The sequence below is a fragment of the Sciurus vulgaris genome, assembly GCF_902686455.1.
Source record: "Sciurus vulgaris genome assembly, chromosome: 16".
NCBI lineage: Eukaryota > Metazoa > Chordata > Mammalia > Rodentia > Sciuridae > Sciurus > Sciurus vulgaris.
Genome location: NC_136477.1, coordinates 766,782 through 775,117, shown reverse-complemented (window position 1 = coordinate 775,117; position 8,336 = coordinate 766,782).

Here is an 8,336-nt window from a genome sequence, read left to right as displayed (position 1 = left end):
CGCCGCGAGACACGCCCCCTCGCGGCACGGACGTGCACGCCCGTTGGCAGCCGCGTTCGGCCCCGCCCCCTAGGCCAGCCCCCTGCACCGTGGCTGGTTGGGCTGTTTGGATCCGGGCGGGCGCCGAAGCAGGGATTGGTCGGCGCTCGGCTCCGCCCAAGGGCGGAGACGACTCGCTCATTGGCCTGTGGGGGCGCCCGTCATGCGAAAGGGGGGCCGGGAAGTGGGTATGGGGAGGGCGAGACCGTATCTGTGACCTCCGAGGGGTTTGGGCCTGGGGTTGAAGGTTTCGGGCGCCAGCGGTGTTTGCTGAACCGTCGCGGGTCGTGGCGGAGACCGCGGCGCTGGGGTCCAGGGTGGGGGCGGGGAAGCCTGCCAGGGCTCGTCCCCCGAGTTCCCCTTTGACAAGGGGTCAAAGGTCAAAAAGTAGCCCAAAGCATCCAAGTCGGGGCACCGGCGGTGCGTCCAGAAGAGAGGTCGCCCCCAGCTGGGAATCCGCTTGGGGTCCTGAGGGGGTCTTTTGTATTTAGGGTTTCGTTTTTAGTGCTGGATACGGAGCCCAGTTTTGAGCACCCGCTCTGCCACTGAGCTACATCCCCAACCTTTGTCTATGGCGCAAATATTTAATACTGGTTTTGTTTTACTTTTCCTTCTTCGTGGTGCTGGGGTGGAACGCCTGGCCTTGCACGTGCTTGACAAGCGCTGTACCACATGCTCCATCCCCAGCCCGGATACGTCTACCGGGTCTGGCCCCTTTTCCCACATGTGGAGCCTCATGATCCTCGCGTCCTGGCCTTCCTGACGGTGTGTTGTCTTCTCCGCACTGAATCAGAAGCTGTCTGTGGACAAGCCCAGTGGCACGCGCCTGTTATCCCAGCAACTTCGGAGGCTGAGGCAGGAGGGCGGCAAGTTGGAAGCCATCCTGGGCAACTGAGCAAGACCCTGTCTCAAAATAAAATGATCTGGTGTGTAGCTCAGCGGTAAGGCACCCCTGGGTTCAATCGCCAGTACCCCCAAAAAGTAATTAACAGGAGGAGGAGCCGGAGAAGCATGCCCACTCTGGACGCAGGAAAGCACTGATGGGTTTCAGGTCTTGGTGGGGGTTGTGTGTGGATCAGGGCTTGGACCGACCTAGGAGAGGCTGGCTAGCCGGGGAGCATGGGCTTGAGGGGAGTGGAACTTAGCCTGGACTCGCTCATTACAGCGTGGGAGGCTTGGCTCCAGCGAGGCAGCCTCGAGGTGGTGGATCCTTAGAGGTGGGTTGTGGCAGCAAGTCCTTATGTCCGTGGGGGTGCTGCCCATGGTGGGCGGGGCTAAGGTGGTTCTTCTGGACCCCACTTAGTTTTCATGAGGCCTGGTGGTTAGAAAAGAGCAATACCAGCCTGGGCAGTTAGCAAGATCCTGTCTCAAAATAAATGAAGTGGGCTGGAGTGTAACAGTGGTGGAGGCCCGAGGTTCCCTCCCACAAAGAAAAAAAACAAGCCCAGTCCCTCCTCCCACTCAGGCTTCCCTGTCTCCATTCACATGCACTCCTACCCTGAGGTGACCTGGGTCCTTGCCACATCCCACAAGATGCTGTTCGGACTTGCAGCCTCCAAAACTGTGAGAGTAACAGGCTGTATAAGTCACCTCACCTCAGTTGTTTCATGATAGTAGCAGAAAATGGGTGACAGAGATGACTTGCCAGGGCCATGAGGAAGCCATAGAAAGGGCTGGATCTGTTGGTAAGTTCTGTGGGTTATCTTTTCTTCCAGTTAGATTTATGTATCTGTTTATGTTTGACTTACTGGAATGGAACTCAGGGCCTCCTGCCTGCTGGGCAAGCCCTCCACCACTGAGTCACACCTCCATCCTTTTTATTTTGAGATAGGGTCTCATCAAGTTGCTGAGGCTGGCCTTGAACTTGCCATCCTCCTGTCTCAGTCTCTCACATTGCTGGGATTACAGGTGTTCACCATGATGCCTAGCTAAGTGGATTAAGATTTTTTTTTTTATCCATTTGTTTGGTGTTTTAGTATTGGGAATTGAACCCAGGGGTGCTCTACCACTGAACTGCACCCCTGTCCCTTTTTATTTTGTGACAGGGTCTCACTAAGTTGTCCAGGCTGCCCTGGAACTTGCCATCCTCCTGCCTCAGCCTCCTAAGTGGCTGGGTGACAGGCATGGCTCTGCAGAGGTCATCTCCCTCTCTCATAAAGTCACATGACAGTGTTGGGTCCACCTGGATAATTCAAAATAAACCCGGTCCCCCAACACCCTAACTCAACCTCACCTCGTGTGTAAAGACCTTTTTCCCCAAATAAAGTCAGGGCACATGTTTCAGGAATTAGGACGTGGGCGTGTCTCTCTCTGGGAGGGGCTGCCTTCCAGCCCAGTTCCGCTGTGTATTGGTGCTACATTCCTTCCATCTCACAGGGGAGAAAACCCAGGGTTCCGAGAGGGAAACTCACTTTCCTAAGATCACACAGCCAGGGACTGGAAGAGCCAGAATTCAAACTAAAACAACCTGTCTCCCATGTTCCCACAAACACACAATTTTTTTTTTTTACATGATTAGGATTAGTTTCCTGGCATGTTCTACAACTTCCTTCCATGTGTGTTCCTCCAAATTTTTTCGAATTTTTAATTTTACTTATTTATTTTTGGTACTGGGGATTAAACCCAGGGGAATTTTAACCACTGAGCCACATCCCCAGCAACCCCCTTTTTATTTTATGTATTTATTTATTTATTTTTTAAACAGGTGCTCACTAAGGTGCTGAGACTGGCTTTGAATTTGCAATCCTCCCACCTCAGCCTCCCAAGTTGCTGGGATTAGAGGTTTACATGCAACTGGCTAAATCTCTCTCTCTCTCTCTTTTTTAATATGGTGTCATGTTACCTTGCCTGGGCTGGTCTTGAACACCTGGGTTCAAATGATCCTCCTGCCTCAGCCTCTGGAGTAACTCAGGAGACAGGCACTCACCCCAGCACCCGCACCCCCTCATCCAAATCTTCCCATTTAGTCCCCAACATATGTTGGCTGGTTAAACTAACACATATTAAATGAACAGAGGAGACTTTTTATAATTCGGAGCTGAGCCCATGGGGTTTGGACCCAAGGTCGGTGAGATCCTTAAAACCATTTGCAAAATCAAGAGTAACAGTGCACATCTTGCTGAGAAGGGTCCACCAGGCTTTGGGGTTGTCAAAGGGCCCTTGGTGCAGTGCTGGGTGGGGGCACCCATCCACCCAGCTACACAGCAGAGAATGATCATGTGTGTGCGCGCACACGCTGGGGATTGACACCAGGGTTTCAATCACGCTATGCCTGCAGTCTACCACTGAGCTGCACCATAGCCTCCTCCCAAATTCTTTGGAGAAAAATAATCATAAGCCAGGCATGGTGGCACATGCCTCTGATCTCAGCTCAGCAACTTAGGCCCTGAGCAACTCAGTGAGACCCTGTATCTGAATAAAACATAAAAAAGAGCTGGGGGCTGGGGATGTTGCTCAGTGGTTAAGCACCCTGGGTTCAATCCTTGGTACCAAAAAAAAAAAAAAAAGAATTACTATAAAATACTCTACATAAAATGCAGCATTTCAGCCGAAATGGACAGCTGCCATTAAAACCAAACACAGGCTGGAGCAGTGAACGCGGACAACTGGGAGCGCCGTAAAGGAGGCCACTTGGCACAGCGCTGGGACTCGGAGCAACCACTGGGGCTCCGGTGGCTGCCCAGGGGAGGTGTGGATTCAGAACACCGGGGCCTGCCCTGAGGAGGAGGAGGAGGAACGTGGCCACTTGGATTTGGAGTGACTGCACCAGAGCTACAGGCGGTTGCCAGAGGAGAAGCTGTGCGGCGAGCTGTTTGGACTCTAAGCGACCGCTTCTGAACGCCGGGGCCTGCCCTGAGGACGAGGAGGAGGAAGAGGAGCGCGGCCGCTTGGATTCAGGGTGACTACACCAGAGCTACAGGCGGTTGCCAGAGAAGGGGCTGCGTGGCGAGCTGTTTGAACTCAGACCACTTCTGAACCCCGGGGCCTGCCCGGAGGAGTAGGAGGAGGAGGAGGAGCGCGGCGGGTCGTGTGGACTCGCAGTGACTGCATTAGCGCTCCAGGCGGCTGCTCAGAGGAGAAGGCGAGTGGTGAGTTGTTTGGTCTTAAAGTGACAGCTCCTGAACACAGGGGGTCTGCCTGGAGGAGAAGCGCGGTGGGTCGCTTGGTTTTGAGTGGCCGCACCAGAGCTCCGGGCGGTTGCCCAGAGGACCCGTGCAGCGGGTCACGTGGATTCAGAGCCACTCAGAGCGACCACTCCTGAACACTCGGGGGGTTATCTGGAGAAGGAGGAGGAAAGGGGAGGGTCACTTCTACTCGGAGTGATTGATTGCTCAGGGCTACGGGTGGTTGGTGGGAGGTGGAGGCACGCAGTGAGTTTCTTGGACTCCTAGTGACCGCGCCGGAATACTGGGCGACTGTCTGGAGGAAGAGCCCTGTGGCGGGTCTCTGGGACTCAGAGCGATTGTTCGGGGCCCCAGGTGGCTGCTCAGAGGAGGGGCCGCATAGCCAGGCGATTAGGTGCAGAGCAGGGTCCCAGGATCTAGGAGGCTTCTGGGTGGAAGAGCCGCACAGAGACAGGCTTAGGGCGGAGCGAAGGTTCCAGGACTGCGGGCAGATTCTCTGAGGAGGGGCAGCCTAAGGAGATTCATCTGCAAAGGGTGAGGCTCCCAGGCCCAGGAGGTTGGGCTGGGCCCCTGGGAACTTTGCAGAGGAAGGCAGCCCAGCCCAGGCGGTAGCTGTAAATTGAGGGGAACCTCTAGGAGGGAACTGACCAGCGAGACCTCCCCACTGGGTGAGTCTTCCCTGCCTGGTGAGGTTTCCCCACAAGGACGGTAAAACCAGAGACACAGGCACAAACAGGCCTTGCCTCAGCCCGCAGCCTAGGTCCCCTTTGGATGACCATTGGTCAACAAGTGGAGGCACCTCTGCCCACTAGCAGGGATTATACCCCACCTGAAAGCCACCACCCCTAGAGAGGCAGCTTCCTTGTGGAGCTCCGCATTATCAACTTCCTCCAAGACTTCAGCCTACTGACGGCTAAGGGGGGATATATATAGAAATCTTCAGGGACATTGTAAGTCAATAGAGGAAATCTGCAATATCTCAGCGGTCCACTGATACCTGAACAATATGAGAAAACAAGGAAAGAAAATGCTGCAAACAAATCTAGATGTTACATCAATAAAACCCAATGACAGCATGGCAGAAGAAATGACAGAAAAGGAGTTCAGAATGTACATAATTAAAATGATCAGAGAAGCAAACGATGAGATGAAAGAGCAAATGCAAGCATTGAATGATCGCACCAATCGACAGTTAAAAGAGCAAATACAGGAAGCAAAAGATCATTTCAATAGAGAGTTAGAGATATTGAAAAAAAAACCAAACAGAAATCCTTGACATGAAGGAAACAATAAACCAAATTAAGAACTCCATAGAAAGCATATCCAATAGGCTAGAACACCTGGAAGACAGAACCTCAGACATTGAAGACAAAATATTTAACCTTGAAAACAAAGTTGAACAAACAGAGAAGATGGTAAGAAATCATGAACAGAATCTACAAGAACTATGGGATATCATGAAAAGGCCAAATTTAAGAATTATTGGGATTGAGGAAGGCTTAGAGAAACAAGCCAAAGGAATGAACAATTTATTCAATGAAATAATATCAGAAAATTTCCCAAATCTGAAGAATGAAATGGAAAATCAAGTTCAAGAGGCTTACAGGACTCCAAATACACAAAATTACAACAGACCCACACCAAGGCACATTATAATGAAAATACCTAACATACAAAATAAAGACAGAATTTTAAAGGCTGTGAGAGAAAAGAACCAAATTACATTCAGGGGGAAACCAATACGGATATCAGCAGATTTTTCAATCCAGACCCTAAAAGCTAGAAGGGCCTGGAACAACATTTTTCAAGCCCTGAAAGAAAATGGATGCCAACCAAGAATCTTATACCCAGCAAAACTTACCTTCAAATTTGATGACGAAATAAAATCCTTCCATGATAAACAAAAGCTAAAAGAATTTACAAAAAGAAAGCCAGCATTACAGAACATTCTCAGCAAAATATTCCATGAGGAAGAGATGGAAAACAAAGAAGCAAATCAGCAAAGGGAGGAATTATCCTGAAGGAATTGTCAAATAAAGGAGGAAACAAGTTGTGTCAAACAAACAAATAAACAAAATTTAAAAAATGAACCAAATGACCGGGAAACCAAATCATTTCTCTATAATAACCCTGAATGTTAATGGCCTGAATTCATCAATCAAAAGACATAGACTAGCAGACTGGATTAAAAAGAAAGATCCAGCAATATGTTGCCTGCAAGAGACTCACCTCATAGAAAAAGATACCCATAGACTAAAGGTGAAAGGATGGGGAAAAACATACCATGCACATGGACTCAGCAAAAAAGCTGGAGTATCCATCCTCATTTCCGATAGTGTGGACTTCAAGCCAAAGTTAGTCAGAAGGGATAAAGAAGGTCATTTCATACTGCTTAAGGGAAGCATAAATCAGCAAGATATAACAATCATAAACATCTATGTCCCAAACAGTGGCTCATCCATGTATGTCAAACAAATCCTTCTCAATTTCAGAAACCAAATAGACCATAACACAATAATACTAGGTGATTTTAACACGCCGCTCTCACCACTGGACAGATCTTCCAGACAAAAATTGAACAAAGAAACCATAGATCTCAATAACACAATCAATAATTTAGACTTAACGGACATTTATAGAATATACCATCCAACCAAGAGCGAATACACTTTCTTCTCAGCAGCACATGGATCCTTCTCTAAAATAGACCATATATTATGCCACAAAGCTAATGTTAGCAAATACAAGAAGATAGAGGCACTACCATGTATTCTATCAGATCATAATGGATTGAAGTTAGAAATAAATGAAAGAGTAAAACACAGAAACTATTCCAACATCTGGAGATTAAACAATATGCTATTATATGACGAATGGATAACAGAAGATATTAGGAAGGAAATTAAAAAATTCTTACACGTAAATGAGAACAAAGAAACATCATATCAAAATCTCTGGGACACTATGAAAGCAGTACTTAGAGGGAAATTTATTTCATGGAGCGCATTTAATAAAAGAAGTAAAACTCAACAAATAAACGACCTAACACTACAGCTCAAAGCCCTAGAAAAAGAAGAACAGATCAGCACCAAAAGTAGTAGAAGACAGGAAATAGTTAAACTCAGAGCTGAAATCAACGAAATCGAAACAAAAGAAACAATACAAAAAATTGACAAAATAAATAGCTGGTTCTTCGAAAAAATAAACAAAATTGATAAACCTTTAGCCACACTAACAAAGAGAAGACGAGAGAAAACCCAAATCACTAAAATTCGGAATGAACAAGGAAATATCACAACAGACAGGATTGAAATACAAAACATAATTAGAAGCTATTTTGAAAATCTATACTCCAACAAAATAGAAAATTTCGAAGGCATCAACAGGTTTCTAGAGACATATGAATTGCCTAAACTGAATGAGGAGGACATAAACAATTTAAATAGACCAATTTCAAGTACTGAAATAGAAGAAGTCATCAAAAACCTACCAACAAAGAAAAGTCCAGGACCAGATGGGTTCTCAGCCGAGTTCTACAAAACCTTTAAAGAAGAGCTCATTCCAATACTTCTCAAAGTATTCCATAAAATAGAAGAGGAGGGAACCCTCCCAAACTCATTCTATGAAGCCAATATCACCCTGATACCTAAACCAGACAGAGACTCATCAAGGAAAGAAAATTTCAGACCAATATCCTTAATGAACATTGACGCAAAAATTCTCAACAAAATTTTAGCAAATCGCATACAAAAACATATTAAAAAGATAGTGCACCATGATCAAGTGGGTTTCATCCCAGGGATGCAAGGTTGGTTCAACATCCGGAAATCAATAAACGTAATTCACCATATTAATAGACTTAAAGTCAAGAATCACATGATTATTTCAATAGATGCAGAAAAAGCATTTGATAAAATACAGCACCCCTTCATGCTCAAAACACTCGAAAAAATAGGGATAGTGGGAACATTCCTTAACATTGTAAAGGCCATTTATGCTAAGCCCATGGCTAATATCATTCTAAATGGTGAAAAACTGAAAGCATTCCCCCTAAAAACTGGAACAAGGCAGGGATGCCCTCTTTCACCACTTCTATTCAACATCGTTCTTGAGACTCTGGCCAGAGCAATTAGACAAACCAAAGAAATTAAAGGGATACAAATTGGAAAAGAA